The sequence below is a fragment of the Tamandua tetradactyla genome, chromosome 24 (genome assembly GCF_023851605.1).
Source record: "Tamandua tetradactyla isolate mTamTet1 chromosome 24, mTamTet1.pri, whole genome shotgun sequence".
Classification (NCBI taxonomy): Eukaryota; Metazoa; Chordata; class Mammalia; order Pilosa; family Myrmecophagidae; genus Tamandua; species Tamandua tetradactyla.
The window spans coordinates 43,296,495-43,312,515 of NC_135350.1; the positions used below are offsets into that span (position 1 = coordinate 43,296,495).

The 16,021-nt window shown below is 34.7% G+C and overlaps 1 pseudogene; it reads right to left on the reverse strand.

Moving 5' to 3' along the window:
* Window positions 1-606: 606 nt before the first annotated feature.
* On the reverse strand, window positions 607-10,061 carry LOC143668202 (phosphatidylinositol N-acetylglucosaminyltransferase subunit P pseudogene; annotated as a pseudogene).
* Window positions 10,062-16,021: the final 5,960 nt, after the last annotated feature.

The window sequence follows — 16,021 nt, forward strand, 5'->3', positions numbered from 1 at the left end:
TGAACTTATATAGAGTCATAAAATACATTGTCACTTTTTAAAGTTTTACTTTTTTAAGTACCCTGGAATTTATTTTGTGTATTACATATAGAAAAGATATAGTTTTATTTTTTCCCGTAGGGACAATCAATTTTCCCATTACTGCTTATTGAAAAGTCTCCCTTTTTCTCCAGTATTAATGTTAACTCTGTCATATGTTCAAAAGTACCATATACACAAGAAGCTTCTTATAAGTGCTGTATTCTTCTGTTTATTCTTATATCCTATCATCATGCTGTTTAATTCTATGCTCTTAATTGTTACTCTACCCTAGATATCTGGATGATCCTTTTGCTTTAAATGCCTATTTTTTTGTTTGTTTGTTGGCAATACTTGGCCATTTATTCTTTTTTTTTTCTCAGAAAAGACTTCTTGTTTATACTGGCATTTATTTTTTTAGAAGTTTGGTATATGGTAATGCAGTATTTTACTTATTTTATTAGTAGACATTTACAATATCAATGGAACTTAATCTAAGAGAAAGTCAACTTACATTTTTAAAAAACATCTCGATACCAGTTATTAATAAGACAGATGGTCAAAATAATTATGGTCAAAATTCTTATGTCAAAAACTTATAAATAAATGCTTGGTGTTTATGTCTACATAAATGAAGTTCTCGGTGTAAAGTTCTTCAGCTGCAAGAAAGAACATTTGAGTTACTTCACTAATAGGAATATCTCAACGCCGGGATAGCTGCTTCTGCTTTTGGTTTTCAGCATAGTTACCTGTGATTGTATGAATGGAGTTGAGTGGTGAGATATTCATCAAGTTAACTCCAAATAAGAACATACAACTGAAGCACCACAGTAATAAGCAGACAGCTAACAAGATAGCTCAGTATTTTTGAGAATAGGTTAAGTGTAAGGAGTTAAACTAAAATTCAGGAATAAAAGCCCACAAGAGATACAGTATGAAGTCAAATTGGGACCTTAAGAAAAGAACAAAGACATAAATCGCTCTTTCTGGTAATGGCGACCGTGAATTTTCCACCATTTTCCCTGTGGTTTGGATAATCCTGCAAACTCAGCTACTTCAGCGTTGACTTCTCGGCGCAGATACCCATAGAGAGGTGCGGTGGGGCGGGAAAGGAACAGGCGCAGGGACCGCGAAGGTGCCACAGAGCCCTCCGCCCCGCGCCTGTGGCCATTTACTCTTGTATTTTAATTGTAATGCCAATTTACCAATTTCGCTGAAGAAAGTTCTGAAGATTTTTTAAAGTGCAGTGGATTATAGATAAATTTTGGGAAAAATGACCTCTCTATAATATTCATACTTTGATTCCAGGCACATGGTATCTCCTTTCATTATTTAGCCATCTTTTATATCCTTTAACAATACTTATTGTTTTCTTCATAAAGTTTTCCTAAGAATGTTTTATTATATTTATTCCTATAGATTCTACTGCTTTTGTGAATGAGAGCTCTTTAACAAATATTTCATTTTCTAATTAATTAATGCTGGATTACAGGAATTGTGAAATGATCTTTTGTATGGTATCATTAACGAATTCTTTTATTATTTCTCATAATTGCCTATAAAGTCTTTGAGTGTACTGTGAGGTAATGTTATTAGCTGCAATTAATGACTTTTTTTTTTTTTTTGCTTCCAATCCATTTACCTCTTATTTCTTTTTCTTGCTTTATTACACTGGCTACAATAATTAATACAATCTTAAACAGAAATAATGATAATGGGTATACATCTCTTGACCTTGGCTTTACAATATCTGTCCCTTACATTTCACTGCTAAAGGATATATGTACTATAGGTTTTTGCTAGATATCTTTCATCAGATTCAAGAAGCTCCCTTCAATTATTTCTTGAAGGTATGAATTTTTATTTTAAATAATTAATGGATGTTGGATTTTTATTAAAATTCTTCATGCATTTATTGAGACAATAAATACTCCTTCAATGAGTAAACGTATTAAGTTTCTTAATAGATTTTCTACTGTTAAATCATTCTTTCAGTCCAAGGATACATCTTTCTTGGTCATAATTAATTAAAAACACATTACTGAAATAGCTAACCAGTAGTACGTACTTAGGACTTTTGCTTTCATAATTGAAAATAGCTTATGATTTTTTCCTTGGATTTTCCTAATTCAGTTTATTTACAAAGCTTATGTTAGCATCATAAAATTAGTTGGTGAGCGTCTCCTCTTTTTTGTAGTCTACAAAACAATGTATATGAATTGGGTTTTTCCCTTTGGAAGATTGGTAAAACTTAACTGTGAGATTTGTGAAATTGTATGGGCCCATTACTTCCATTTTGGGTCAAGTTTTGAAAACCAGTGTGATTTTTTAATGGCTATAGACTATTCAATGCTTTAATTTCTTACTGAAAATATTTTGTCATTTATACTTTTTCCACAAACTTATCATTTTGTCCACATTTTCAAATTTACTGGCATGAAATTATTCCTAAAACCTTCTACATGGTAACCTTAATTCTTATTTGCAGTTCTTCCCTCTCTACATTCTTAGTATTGATTCTATTCCCTGATGCTCTCCCCAACCTGCCACTCTTACCTTGGTAACATCTGGTAGAGTTTGACCATATTCCCTTTCCAAACAACATACCTGTGTCTTCCTGTGTGTTCATTTCTGGATTAGTTTCTCTTATATACATTCTTTATGCTTATTTGGCTGTAAATAGTCTTACTTCTTGAATTTGTGCTTTGCTTATTAATTTAAATCTTTCTTCTTTACAGTGAACACGTAAAGTTATAAATGCAACTTTTAAATATCATTTTAGCTGAATCCCACATATTTGATATATAGTGTTTGTGTTGTACTTCCACTGTTAATATTTTATAATTTTTAATTTCATTTCTTTTTTAACCCATGAGCTCATTAGAAACATTCTTATTTTTTAATTTTTTTTGCATTTTCTTTCACAGTTTTTAATTTTACTGTATAGTACTAACAGAAAATTTTCAATATTACATTATTTGGGCTATATTGAGACTTCTCTAGCAGCTCAGAAAAATTTTTTTTGGAGATTTGTCATAGGAAGGTTTATATGCCTTTAATAACAAGTATTTTATATACAAACTTTTTCCTTATGTATTACTGGACTCTTCTATATCTTTGCTATTTGTTCTCTACTATGTTTCTTATTTCTGAGAGAGATATGTTCAAATCTCCTAATATCATTGTGTATTTGTCCATTTCTACTTATAATTATAGTATTTTTGTTTTATATATGTCAAGGTTATAGTGGTAGGTGCTTAGAGGCTTTTAATTTTTAAAATTTCAAGCACTCATTATGTTAATTTATTTTTAAATCTTTTTCCATCCTCTACTGATTTGGAAGTTATGTCTTATTTTTCTGTTATTTTTGTGGTTTTCACTAAAGTTTTAACATATGTATTTGCCCTAAAAAAGTCTGAATTTATTTTTTTATAAAGTGCTTTGAAACAATACAAGTTACTTTTATTGCTTCAAATCTAGTCACAACGCTCATATTCCATGTTATTTTGTAATATTTTTATCTTTTTGTGTTTTAAATACCTTCCCAATTCTTCTTTATTCAATTTTTTAAAGTTAATGCTTCTTAAAATTGCTTTTTTATACTAAAATTTATACTAACATTTCACATTATTTCACAAAAACACAGTCTTTCCTTCTAGATTCACTTCTTTCTTATTAAAATATATCCTTTAGTAGTTTATACAGTGAACATCTGTGTGATACACCCTCTCACTGTTTATCTTTAAAAACTTAGTTTTTCCCTTCTTTATGGCTGATAGTTTAACTCTCAATGTTAGTGTTCCATTATCCTTTGGCCTTTGATGTTGCTGATGAAAAGTTTATTTGTTTTTGATAATCTATTTTTCTCTCCTCTTGATTTTAGAACTTTTTTTCTGTCTGATTTTTTGGGCAGGCACCGAGAATCGAACCGGAGTCTCTGGCATGATAGGCAAGAACTCTGCCTGCTGAGCCACTGTGGCCAGCCCTCTATCTGATTTTAATGTTCCTCAGCTTCTAAGTTTTGTGGGTTTATTTATATTTATTTTTCTCAGAACTCACTGTGCTTCCACAATCTAACTATTCATGTCTTACATCAATTTTTGAACATGCTTGGCCATTACCTCTCTTTGAGTATGTAAAGTCTCAGTAGGAGCCAAGTTATGGCTAGAAAATGGCAAGCATCTTTCCTTTTAGGTTTCAAGAACGTGATTCATTAACATTTAACAGTATCTAGGCTAAAACTGTTTGGAGACAAAGGGCAAGAGAAAACATGGACTATTCAAAGCTCAACCATTAAGATGAATCAAAACTGTAATTTTCCATTCCCTGTCCTAACAAATCAATGCATAAAGTATAGATAATACATAGCATCCTATGTTCCTGCCATCCATCCATCTACCAATCCATCCACTCAGTAAATGTTGATTAAACACTTTCTATTTACCAGGCAATGAAGTAGGCTGTTGAATATGGAGATGACTAATATTTATGCCGTGGCTTTGACTAGAGCTGGAATCAACTGACAAGTATTTATAGTTCAGAAAAGACTAAATTGCTTTCAAATACATTTTTTTGTTCAGATCTCCTAATATCATTGTGTATTTGTCCATTTCTACTTAAAATTATACTATTTTTCTTAAGCCTAACCATACCTAGACTTTTAAATCTCTTTTGGAAAGTCTCTTTTAGCATATTTCTTCCATTCAAAATATTGGCTGCATCATATATACATATTACTGTGCTGTTTAATAGAGCGTGTAGGAGTTTGACTATAAATGACCTGACTTACTCAAATTAGGCTGCTTTATTTATGGAAGTGGAACTCCATGTAGGGAAGCAAAAATATAATCTTTGGAATAATGCTTCTTCACACAAAGGTCAGCCTCTTTAGTGAGAGGTTTACCAACCTTATGCAGTTTCTCTAGTGAATGATTTTGCAATCTTCCCAGCTGAAATAAAGTCTGAAATTTTAGCTATCACTAATGCATGTGAAAACTAATGGGAGTTTCATTGCTTTATTCTCTGTCCAAGGAATAAGTTGGATGGTCATAAGAAGAGTTGTATGTTCTTCTGTAAAGTAATGCAAAAATCTCAGTTTTGAATGTTTGTGGGTCTGAGGAGGAAAGATTGAAGAAAGAGCATCTGAAAGCAAATATGCATTAGTATCTGAGCACTTTCTGATTTTCAAAATTAGTAAAAATTTATGGTAAATGAAGTGCCTTAGCAGAAATTCAATATGAATCAAATCTCAATTCAAAGCAAGAATGTCAACATACCATAGTTTTATTTTGATAACTTAATTGCCAAATGCTAAGTATGTTATCATTTTTTCCAATGTACCCCACCAAATAAATAAATAAATAAATAAAGTCATGCCATTCTTCCCCAAGATTCTGGTAGGGTTTATTGGATGCTTATACTCCTCAATTGAGGATAAAATGTTTGGTCAAGTTTTCTTTTCTTTTTTTAACTAAGAAGAAATAACTTTTACTCCATTCCCACATATTTCAAATATCTAAAATCATCTTTAACAAAAAACACACCCATTTCCCCAAGTATTCTTATGTGCCCTTTATGGTAACTAATCTCCAAAAATGGCCTCAAATGAGCCATGCTCCCAGGTATTTACACCCTTTATAGACCCCCTCCCCCAATAATCTGGGCCTGTGACTCACACCTTTTTTTTTTTCAGGTATCCTGAAGTGCCATGTAAGAAGTTTAGTCATTTTGCTAGATAAATTACATAAAGAGGAAAGTCCCTGAGATAACTTGGAAAAGACGAGAAGCCCAACTGCCCCAATGTCGCAGGTGATTCTGATATAGATAACTTCAGCTTTTAGTTGCATTATACCCGAGGGACCCTAAGTGAGACCAAAAAAACAGTGCAACTGAGCCCTGTCAACCCAGAAGGAAACTACAATTGCAGTTTTAAGGTACTAAGTATTGGAGTGGTTTGTTACACAAAAATAGCTAGCCAACAATAACCCCTCGTGGGTACTGTATCCTCTCTGTCTCCTTCTGCCCCCCTTTTACTGAAAATCAGTATACAAATAAATGAGATCTAGAGGTAGAAAAGAGGATAAATGACATATTGAGAGATGAGTCATGCTAGAAAAGTTTATCTTAAAAATACCGAATTTAAGGTATTTGCATTAAAGACCCAATATCTCAACTCTGCTTTCAATTTCATATTTCTATAAACATAATTATCTCTACCTATACATTTATATATAAAGTTGAGGAAAAGAATCAGAGAAACTGAATACTCAGCATTAGAGATAAATAGAATTGCTTTTGTGATTTTGCTCTCAGATGCTAAACTCAACCTTCCATCTGTTTCCTGTTTTTCCATCGTCTATTCCTTATGAAGAAATGACACAATATCTGCGACACTTGAGTTTAACTCTGAAGGGTTAAAATAGAACTTCCACCAACTTTAATTGGTGGTGATATATTGGTGATAAATCCAAAAGTTTTAATTGAATCCAATTGTCATGGGATCATTTCTGATTGGGCATTCATAATACTCTTATATATGAATTATAGAAACCAATAATTCCACCCTTTGTTCATATCTTTTCCAGTATTTTTTTTTTCTTTTAAAAGCCTTTGCCATGATGAAGTGGAAAGTTAGAGGATAAAAGAGTCCTGAGTACAGGTGGGGTAGCTATGTGACTTTGAGCAAGTTCTGCAGACCTTAGTTTCTTGACCTGTTAAGAAAGAAGGGTTTGGCTAGTCTAATTCTAATGTACTTTCTATATCTGAAATTACATATGACAAAATTCCTGGGTATTCATCCTACAGATACACACACACTATTAAGAAGAAAACAGGCTATTAGTTCTACATAACTAAATGTATAATTTTAATTATTGGCTATTGATTGGGGAGCCTTTTCATAAATGGCTGTGATAACCTTGGATATTCACAATAATATTGTTTGAAGAGGCTGCCAAAGTTGACATTTTAACAGTAGAATCACAAGGTATTTTAAGCTAATCTATGCAAATTGCATTGCTGTAAAGGATGAAAACCACGATTCTGCGCATGGTATTAAGTGCCAACACAGTCTTGTACTGTGTAGTCTAATTTAATATAAGCACACTTTAATAGTAAGTTACCTTGATCTACAATGTTCTGTAACTTCAATTTATCATTCTATAATTCCATACAGGAAGATAAGGCACATGACCTACCAAGTTTCTTCTTCAACCTCTTTCTCTGCTTCCCATCCTCTCACCCCAGAAGAAAATTTTCTGAAGTCTGCTCCTATGTCCTTGCATGCTTTGAGCCTACAGACACATCTTTCCTCAACTCTTTATAATTAATATTTTTCAATAACAACATTCTTTGAATCTACCTATGCTTCTTTTAAAGGAACAAGAAAAGATATAGGTAGAGTGTGAAAAAACATCACTGTGTATATGTTTAAAATTCATGTTATGATATAATTTAAGTGAGGAAATTCAATTGCAAAACAAGATATATTTCAAATAAGAATATATGTATGCTTTGTTATATGAAAATAAAAAGCCTGGGGAAGGACAGTAGAGAACTGTGACTTTCTGCAGTCTATCTCTGTAATGATTGGATTTCTAACATTTATTTCTTTTTGTCAGAAGATTGGCACAGGGAGGAGCAATACACGCAGAGTGTGGTTCTTTCCCTGAAATGACGAGACACACGTAAGAGTTCAGTGATTCCGAGTGGGTTGGAATTTCTGAGATACAGCTTTAAGAGGGGAAATTTGTGTGGGAGGTGTGCCCGGGAGTCTATGTGATTATTTCACTGAAGTCATTGTTAGAACCAATCTGTTGTCCCTGGGAATAAAGATCCAGGTGAAATGGAGTCCTTCTAACAATTGATAAAACTAAGGCTCAAGATCCAGTGAATCTACAAATAATTTCACTGTCTCGTGTAAAAAACTCAATGCCCTTCAAACAACGCCAGACTCCCTCAACATACTAACCACAATGTCCAGTATTCAATCAAAATTTACAAACCTGAAGAAGCAATGAATTGTGAGGTAGAACATAAATAGATCATTTGAGGACTTAAATGTTGGAATTACTAAGTAAGGATCTGTATTGATTTGCTAAAGCTGCTGGAATGCAATATACAAGAAATAGAATGGCTTTTTTAAAAATTAATTTAAAAATTAAAAAACTATATATAACAACAAACGCAAACATTCTTAACTTTTGATCATTCCATTCTACACACATAATCAGTAATTCACAATATCATCATATAATTGCATATTCATCATCATGATCATTTCTTAGAATATTTGCATCAATTCAGAAAAAGAAACAAAAAGACAATAGAAAAAAAATCATACACTATAACCCTTACCCCTCCCTTTCATTGATCACTAACATTTCAAACTAAATTTATTTTAACATTTGTACCTCCTATTATTTATTTTCATTCCATGTGTTTTACTCATCTGTTGATAAGGTAGATAAAAGGAGCATCAGACACAAGGTTTTCACAATCACACAGTCGCATTGTGAAAGCTGTATCATTTTATACAATCATCTTCAAGAAACGTGGCTACTGAAACACAGCTCTACATTTTCAGGCAGTTCTCTACAGCCTGAATATTACATCTTGACTAACAAGGTGATACCTATTTAATACATAAGAATAACTTCCAGGATAACCTCTCAACTCTGTTTGGAATCTCTCAGCCATTGACACTTTATTTTGTCTCATTTCACACTTCCCCTTTTTGGTCAAGAAAGTTTTCTCAATCCCTTGATGCTGAGTCTCAGCTTATTCTAAGATTTCTGTCCCACATTGCCAGGAAGGTCCACACCCCTAGGAGTCATGTCCCAGGTAGACAAGGGGAGGGCAGTGAGTTTGCTTGTTGTGTTGGCTGGAGAGAGAGAGAGAGAGAGAGAGAGGCCACATCTGAGCAACAAAAGAGGTTCTCTTGGGGGTGACACTTAAGTCTAATTTTAAGTAAGCTTGACCTATCCTTTGTGGAGTTGTTTCATATGAACAAACCCCAAGATTGGGGGCTCAACCTATAGCTTTAGTTGCCCCCACTGCTTGTGGGAATATCAAGAATTCAACTTGGGGAGGTTGAATTTTCTCCCTTTCTCACCATTCCCCAAAGGGGATTTTGCAAATACTTTTTTATTCATTGTTCAAATCACTCTGGGATTTATCGGGGCATTACTCTGGACAAACCAACAAAATCTCCTGCCCTATTCAAGGTTTCATGTACTTATGGTGTTTCAATTAAGCTGTCTACATAAGTTATATTAGGAAATGCACTAGTCAAAATATAAATTTTGTATCAAATAAACATTTTTTGCTTCAGTCTCACACATTAAGTTAAAATTTTAAAATAATAATTACCATCTATTTTCAACACCCTGCAGTAATGACATTCCTTTGTTCTTCCTTATGCCAAAACATTTTTTAAATTTGTGCATCTAGTCACAATCATTATACACTCTAGGTATTCCTAGATTATACCATCTCAGTCTTTATCTTCTATCTTTCTTTCTGATTTCATTTGTGCCCCCAACCCTCCTCCCTCTATCATTCTCACATTCAGCTTCATTCAGTGTTTTAATGTAATTGTATTACAGTTAGGTAATATTGTGCTATCCATTTCTGAGTTTTTATGATTGGTCCTGCTGCACAATCTGTATCCCTTCAGCTCCAATTACCCAATATCTTACTCTATTTCTTTCTCCTAATGGTCTCTGTTACCAATGAAATTCTCCAAGTTTATTTACTAATGTCAGTTCATATCAGTGAGACCATGCAGTATTCGTCCTTTTGTGTCTGGCTAATCTCACTCAGCATAATGTCCTTAAGGTCCATCCATGTTGTTACATACTTCATAACTTTGTTCTGTCTTATAGCTGTATAATATGGAATGGGCTTTATAAAAAGGAATTTATTTAAAAAATTAAATTAAATTAAAAAAAGAAATTTATTTAAGTTATAAGTTTACAGGTCTAAGGCCATAGAAATGTTCAAAATAAGGCAACCAGACAAAGATACCTTAACACCAAAGAAAGGCTGGAACACCTCTGTCAACTTGGAAGGCATGTGGCAATGTCTGCTAACTTTCTCTCATGGTTTCTTGTTTCAAAGTGGCTTCTCCAGGGGTGTTTTCTTTCTGCATCTCCAAACATCTCTTGTCTCAGTCAGCTCTGATGCTTTTTCCAAAATGGTTCCCAATTAAAGCATCCCAGTAAGTGGAGTAAGACCCACATTGAATGGGTGGAGATACATCTCCATAGAAACCAACTAATCGAAAGTTCCCACACACCATTGGGTGGGTCACATCTCCATGAAAACAAGTTAATCAAAAGATCCCACCCAACAATATTGAATGAGGGTTAAAGAATATGGCTTTTCTGGTGTAGACCACAGTTTTAAACCAGCACTTTCCATCCTCTGGATCCCCAAACTATGTGAGCTTTCTATATGCAAAATTGACATTCATTCCATCATAACATCACAAAACTTTAAACTATTTCAGTAAAAACACAAATGCAAAACAAAGTCATAAACAGTACAAAATCTCATCAAAGTCAGTTACAGGCATGGTTTGTCCTAGAGCAAAAGATTCTCCTCTGCTCTGGACCTGTGAAATTCAAAATAAGTTATCTACTGCCAATATATGAAGGAGGGACAGACATAGGATATATATATTCCCATTGCCTTAGGAAAAAGCTGAAAGGCAAACAGGAGTCACTAGACCCAAAGAGTTCTGAAAACCTTCAGGGCAAACTCCATTGGAATTCAAAGTCTGAGAGTCATTCAACTTCAGGACTTTAGAAAGCAGCAGTCCCACCCTTTCCAAGGGTCTATGCAACAGCTCTGTTCTCTGCAAATGCTGTGGTGTTGGTTGCAACCTTAGGAGACATTAGGAAAACCACCTTTTTCTTGGCTCCACCCTCTCCAAAAAATTGGGGCAGCACCTGGGTTCTCTGACATCTCTGGGACACATGATCAATCCCCTCAGAACAATGGGACAGCAGCAAGCCTCTCCCCAACCCCAAGGAATGTGCTTCACACTCTCTGAGGCATGAGGCACCCAAACTCTACCTGAACATCAAGGCAGAAGCCCCACCCTCTGCCTTCAGGGCAAACTTACCCTCTTCAAGTACATGGGGGTGGTCCACTCTCCTGGCCCGAGTTTTCTTGGCTTCAGACCTTAGCTTCCATGGTTCTGCCTTTGAAGTTATTTTTCCTTCAATTTGTCCCTTTTCTATCCCTTTTAGTCTGGACTAGCAGTGGTTTCATCCCACAACCCTCCTATTGGTTTTCTACTCAGTATACTGGGATCATACTCATCAGACAATCGAACTTTCTGCAAATCCTTTCTGTATAACACCATCTCTAATCCTGGCTTTTTCTGAAATGGCTGTCTGGTTCTATGTTTGGATAAATCTTCGTGTGGGATCATATTCACTGAAGTCTCACTTTCTGGAAGCCCAGAGTTTTCCAGACCATCAGTTTCTGGTTTCTTTGTATCCAAGAGTTCAGCTTTCAGCTTGTCTCTTTCCTGTTGCATTTCACTATAAGCTGTAAGAAGAAGCCAGGCTGTATTTCCCACATTTAATTTGGAAATCTCTTCAGCTCAGTATCCCATCTCATAGCTTTTAACATTTGCCTTTCATCCAAAACCAGTAGTCAATTTTACCAGACTCTTTGACATTTTAAAACAAAGATTGCCTTTCTCCCAGTTTGCAATTAAACATGCATCATTTCTCTTTAAGGCCTTATCAGTAGTATCCTTAGAGTCCATATTTCTACCAGCAATCTTGTGAAAGTATTCTAGACCATCTCCATCAAGCTCCTTACAACTCTTCCAGAATATTCCTCTTATCCACTTTAAAAGCCATTCCAACATGTTCAATATTTGCAAACTGCAGTAGCACCAGGGGTGAGTGTTGGAGTGCATCATAGGGAGTTAATGGTTAATTGGTACAGAGTTTCTGTTTGGGGTGATGGAGAAGTTTTGGTAATGGATGGTGGTGATGGCAGCATAACATTGTGACTGTAACTGTCAGTGAATTGTATACTTGAAAGTAGTTAAAGTTGGAAATCTTAGGTTGTATATATGTTACAAGAATAAAATTAAAAAAAAACACAGAACTGTACAACCCAACAGTGAACCCTAATATAACTTATAACCATATGGAAAGATGTTTATTTGGTGCAAAATTTATATTTTGGGTAGTGCATTACCAAATTTAGCTTGTATGGTCAATTTAGTTTAATGCCATAAGCACATGGATCTTGAATAGGGCATGAGTTTTTGTTCATTTGTCCAGGTTAGTGTGATGTATCCCAGAGTAATTTGGGCAGTGAATAAAGTATTTGCAATGCCCCCTTGGGGGGCTGAGGAGAAAGGAGGAAATAGTCAACTTACCCATTTGGAGAATTCCTGATATTCTTGCAAGCAGTGGGGACAACCAAATCAACAGGCTGAGCCCTTGATCTTGGGGTTTACCCATATGAAACTTTTTCCTGCAAAAGATAGGGTAAGCCTTCTTATAATTATGCCTAAGAGTCATCCCCAGAGAACCTCTTTTGTTGCTCAGATGTGGCTTCTCTCTCTCTAAGCCAACTTGGCAGATGAACTAACTGCTCTTTCCCCTCTGTAGAACGTGACTCCTGGGGCTACAAATCTCCCTGGCAATGTGAGACAGAACTCCAGGATGAGCCTGGACCCAGCATCATGGGCTTGAGAAAGCCTTCTTGACCAGAAGAGGGAAGAGAGAAATGAGGCAAAATAAAGTTTCAGTGGCTGAGAGATATCAAACAAAGTCAAGATGTTATCCTTGAATCCATTCTTAAGCAATATATTCCTTTTTAGTTTATGGTGCATTGAAGTGGTTGGAGTGAAGTACCTGAAACTGTTGAGCTGTGTTCCAGGAGCCTTGATTCTTGAAGATGATTGTATAACAATATAGCTTTTACAATGTGACTGTGTGATTATGAAGACCTTGCATCTGATGCTCCTTTTATCAAGGATATGGACAGTTGAGTAAAAAAAATATGAATACAAAATAAATAAATAATAGGGGGTTAAGGGACAAAATAAATCGGGTAGATTGAAATATTAGTGGTCAATGCAAGGGAGAGGTAAAGGTATGAGTTTTTTTTCTTTTTCTGGGGTAATGCAAATATTCTAAAAAATGATCACAGTGATGAATACACAACTATGTGATGATATTGTGAACTATTGATTGTACATCACGTATAGGCTGTATGTGTGTGCAGATTTGTCAATAAAGGTATTTTTTAAAAAAGACAGCACATGACTATTTGAATAAATAAATATAGGTAATGGTAAAAAGAAAAAAGAGAACCAAATATCCAAGAACAAAGTATTTCTAAATCTGTCCTTTTTACCTAATAGAGCAATGAAAAAGAATGACTTACTGTTATAAGCAACAATATGGCTACATCTCACATAACGTTGAGTAAAATAAGCATGTCATAATGGAGTGCATTCTATATGAATCCATTTAAATGAAAAAATCAGGTAAAAGTATTTAATATGTGACAAGTCAGAATAGTGGAGTGTTTTAGGGGGAAGGGGACTGCTTAATAACTTGAAGGGGCACAAAGTTTTTAAGATGTTTCTTAATATGGAGACTCTTTACACAAGGGTGTCCACTTTTTGTGAAAATTTACTGAACTGTACACTATGACATGAAATTTTCTTCATTATCTGTATTAGTGCAATTAAATTACTTAAAGAAATGTAGTCAGAAGGTGGGAGGGAGGAGGGAGGTAGGGAAGGAACAAAGGAAAGAAAGAGAGAAAGAAGAAAAAGAAAATGTAGAGAAAGAAAAAGAGAAACAAATAAAGAATAAAAGGAACAAAGGTTGAGAGAAAAAGGAGAGAAGAAGAGGAAAGAAAGGAAGAAGGGAAGCAGGCAGCTAGGCAGACAAGCTAGCAGTTTCACAGCCTAAATATTTTGGAGCACTGTGAATCAACTCTTCTGAAATATTAGATATTTAAGGTTATCAATACCTACAATGACATATCCCTTATTGAGAGTACAAAATTATAGAAACTAAAAGTTTTAAATTCATGGGATGATACAAATGATCCCCTTACCGCTAAAAATGAGAGTGAGAATCTCATAAGAAAAAAGGAAGAAAATCTGATACATTAATAAGGGGAAAAATAAATGCTTTTTGGTTACTCAGTGTGAAGGCCATAATTCTGTGGAATAAATTTTATATGCACTGAATAACTTATATGAGGCGATGGCACATTTAGCATCAGGTTTCAGAAAAGATGTTTACTTAATGGCATTTTCTCTCTCCCCAACTTTGACTTTAAGAAAGTTTTTAGAAAGGCTTCATTTCATTAAAAAAAAAAAAAAAAAGTACTGTGAATCTCCATCCTTAACAGCTGTTAAAGAATGGGGGAGCAGGACAAAGACAGGTAGTTGTGTGCTTGGGTTCTGAAAGACCAGCTACCTCAGCAATAAAGCCACATAAACCTCAATTGCCCTTGGCCATGGTTAGAATGGAGAGCAGCAGTCAACAGTGCTCTAGTAACAGAGGGATCTCATACTGTTTTTCCAAAAACATGTCACCTCCCTACATTTTTTGCAAATCCTTTGATGTTGATTTGCAGAAGGATACCCTGGATTTTTCCTTTTGCTTGTGCAAGCACAGGAAGGCAATTTGGGTTTGCTTGGCAAACACTGTCAGATGTTTTACATTCGGTCACAAAAATTAAGTGAAGTTTTTCTTTCTCAAAATTCTGTTACTACCCATAAATTATAACACAACACATAACCTCACGCAAGATTATTGTCAGTGAGGAGAAAAACCTGTAAAGCCAATACCTATAAATATCTCCTTAAAGAATAAGACCCTAAGAGGGTGAAGCAATGGTGGCTCAGTGGCAGAATTCCCACCTGCCATGCTGGAGACCTGGGTTCGATTCCTGGTGCTTGCCTATGCCGAAAACAAACAAACAAAAAACAAAACCCTAAGAAAGAATCAGTCCTACCTTTTAAAGAAGCCATATATTCACCCTATAGATCCCAAATTGTGGTCCAATTTAAAGGGAGTCAAATTTAAAAAAAACGACTTTAGCTTAAAAAAACTCTTTTAAAAATATTTTAAGGGAAATTGCGGTATAATTATCTCAGTGTTCAAATAAATAACTCCTCAGATTCAAAATCTTCCAGTGATTTAACCCTGGTTAGAATATAAAGTCCAAACTTCTCAATCTGGAATTTAAATATAATCAAAATATAATCTGGAATAATTTTGTACCTTAAAATCTTAAGAAGATTGACTCAAACCAACTTTATTTTAGACAGTTAACATCTTTTAGAAGGTTTAACACCCCCTTTACATTCAGAGCATGAGGAAAGAAGAAAGGAACAATGAAAAGGCTTCTAAGCTCATGATCCTTCCTAGCTTTGAGATCATGATTCAGCTGAATTAGTTGGTGAGTTTTCTTGGCATCCTACATAAAAGTCTATGACCCCCAGAGCATCATCCCAAACTCAGTAAGCAATAGAGGCACACCTCAAAGATATTGTAGGTTTGGTTCCAGACTATCGTGATAAAGCAGATATCATGATAAAGAAAGTCACATGAAGTTTTTGGTTTCCCAGTGCATATAAAACATACATTTACATTATTCTGTTCTCTATTAAATGTGCAATACATTATGTCTAAAAAAATGCACATACCTTAATTTAAAAAAAAAAAACTACTTTATTGCTAAAAATGCTAACAATCAGCTAAGCCTGCATTGAGTTGTAATCTTTTTGCTGGTGGAGGATCTTGCCTTGATATTGATGGAGGGTGTTGGTTGCTGAAGGTTGGAGTGGATATAGAAATTTCTTATAATAAGTCAACAATGAAGTATGCCCACATAGATAGATTCTTCTTTTCATGATAGAGTTCTCTTTAGTTGTGATACTGTTTGATAATATTTTACCCATAGTAGAACTTCTTTCAAAATTGGAGTCAATCTTCTC